The sequence below is a fragment of the Amphimedon queenslandica genome, unplaced genomic scaffold, assembly GCF_000090795.2.
Source record: "Amphimedon queenslandica unplaced genomic scaffold, v1.1 AMPQUscaffold_13459, whole genome shotgun sequence".
Lineage (NCBI taxonomy): Eukaryota > Metazoa > Porifera > Demospongiae > Haplosclerida > Niphatidae > Amphimedon > Amphimedon queenslandica.
Genome location: NW_003546305.1, coordinates 180,625 through 183,575, shown reverse-complemented (window position 1 = coordinate 183,575; position 2,951 = coordinate 180,625).

Below are 2,951 nucleotides of genomic sequence, written 5' to 3'. Positions count from 1 at the left end.
AGACCTATAGTAAAAGAGATTGTCACAGCATGTTGCTGAACATGTGACACCATGAATTGTGAATAATTTAGTTGCTAACATGTATACACTGACTTATCTTTCACTAACTACCACATCTCTAACTTACTCTTTTATATTTAGTGGCCTGTCTTCCTTGGCAAGATGACGGGACAGCGTTGTATGAAGCTATTTTTTCCAGACACCTCCATTGAAAGTAGTGACTAACAGCAGTGGGCGTGGCTAAATTTATTTAGCAACATCCTGGCAACGAGCAAAATGATAGAGTCAGCTAGCGTTGTAGCTCATAATTTCTTTCCTGTTTTACTAAACTTCTGTTGGCCTTTAGTGGCAACTCTCTAAGATTTGTAGAAGAGGTAGGATACTCAATTATTGCTTTGCATTGCTGCAAATTCTTGAAATTAAAACATTTTCTTATATTGGTGATGCTTGCCTTTTTCATATTACTTTTTTAATTATAAATTTATATTACAATAAGATAGACATATTTACAATAAGTTTAGAAAGTTTCTTTTCCAAAGTCATAAGTTCTTGTCCAAATACAATTTGCTGAAGCACCAGCACTCTGCTGCACAATTTCTTTGAATAAAAAGTATTATTGGGTGTGGTCAGAATTTGCTTAGCAACTGCATAGCAACAAATGCAGCTATCGAGTTCTTGTGACTACTCAATACATTTCTTTTTGCAGCTCTCTATCTATTGAATCAAACTTTATTAAAGCTGAAATTCTTGAATAATTAGATTTCTAGAAGACAGTGGTTAATTGTTTTTGTGCATTATCTTGTTTTTATTGCTTGAAATACTGTTGTTTACATTTAGGATTGATACTTGCATGCTTTTTTTTGTTTAGTTTTTTAGAAGCTCAACAGTAAAATGGATCAACATCCCAGTATCAACAATGCCAAGTTTGAAGTTTATAACTATGACTTTTTTAAAATTATAGCTTCCTAAAGTGGTACTAGTCATATTTCATTTGTAGCACAAAATTGATTCCGTACGGGGGTGTAAACCACAACAATTAATATCCGGTAGTAAAGGATTAATCCCTTGGTTTATCTTGCTTTCTCTTTGGTTCTGGACCATCTTCACTTATTCTTTCTGTTTCAGCACTTTGAACAGTAGATGTCACCGTACTAAGAGCAGACTTTACTAGTTTCTTTGCCTTCTTTTCTAAATCACAAAGCTTATCAATACTTACAATACCAAATGTGATTTTGCATGGTATTTCTAGTCCACTTTGTTCTAAATCTGAAGAATACCGTCTGCTGCCACTCACAGTGCAATGTATTAAACCTCCTTGTCTAAGAAAGAGTGAACAACCAATGATACTTTTTTTGGAAGGTAACCGACACTCACTCCTGCCTTCTGCTGCACTGCAACAGGATATAAGTCATAAATATTGCATGTTCTCTTTCACAATTTAGCTCTTCTCCAATGACAGCTTCCCATATATCCTTATTAGTAACGCGGTAGCGTTACTAAGTAGGATTCACCCCAAAACAATATGGCTGCCACGACTTTTGCAGCCTTGCTATACCGGGGAAACGAGCTCCTATGCTTACCAGACTTCTTAATGGACCTCATCTTGACCAGAGGATTCCATTGGTACCACTAGCGTGGCTCTAAGCCTTTTCTTAGAGGAGAGTAAAAAATCGGCAAAACGGCTGTTTTGTTCAGCCACCTTTTGTCATCTTAGTCATCATTTCTCCTGTCAATCCAGTTGTCGGTGTATATCTCAATATTGGCTGGTTTTACAAGGATAATTCTTACACCATTCAACTCCAACAGTCTATGCGCAGGTCCATGTCCCATCAGATCATTATCCAAGAAAGGAAGAAGTGATACTATGATTGCCGGATTGTACCATCTTAGCTGCATGCCGCCATTTTGTTAATTAAAGAAACATGTGCTTCAATTTTGGGTGTGGTCGCGCATGCTCAGATCTCAGAACTGGGAAAAGCAAGCAATTTTTTTTATCTAGCTATGCTTGGGTCAACTGCAATACTTAGTGGAGGTTCTAGGCTTCCAGTTCTAGCTAAGACAAGGTATTTATCATTGTTTTATTAAAATAAATGATTAATAAATTGTATTAAAAATTGACAAACAATAATTATGTTAAGCAAAAGCATAGATATGGACATGCATAAACTTGACAACAGGAACAACACAGTACAGAATTGCAAGAAAGATGGGATACTGACATTGCTTCTTGAACAAGGACTTGCATCAGACTGCTATTTAATTTAATTTAATTATAATTTTACAAAATGCATTACACAAAATAGAGTAAGCAGTTTATTAAAATCAGCAGAGAGAGAGCAGAGGAAGCATCCTGAACAGAAGGGCTACCAGCAAGAACTGCTGGCACCCAGAAAAACAGAAAACAAAAGAGAAGGGAAAAATGAATGAATAGATAAAATATATATAAGAATTAATAATCAACAATAAATGAATAGATAGTGATAAATAGGTAATAGATAATCAAAGGTACATGAATAGATCGTGATAAATAATACATAAATAAATAAATAATTGAAAATGACTATTAACTATGACAGCAAATAAAATCAAATAAATAAAATTAAAAATCAGAAATGATAGAGTTTAGGGGGTAGCACAGCCAATATAGCAGCTTTCACTAAACATTGATCAATATAGAATTAACTATTCACCACAATGGCCATAGACACCATTTGAGGAAATATTACAAATAATTGTAAAAAAATCAACACAAACAAGAACATAAAAAATTTTAGAAAAACAAGATTGAGTAGGATTCTAAAGCAAGTTCATAAAAAAGTAATAAAAACTAGGGCAAGTAGGATTCGAGACTACCAACGAAAATCCAAAACGAAAATCCTACTCTCGTGACGCAAATTCTACTCTTCTTTGCAAGGTGATCTGTAGTTACTTAAATAACAGCATTAAAAATG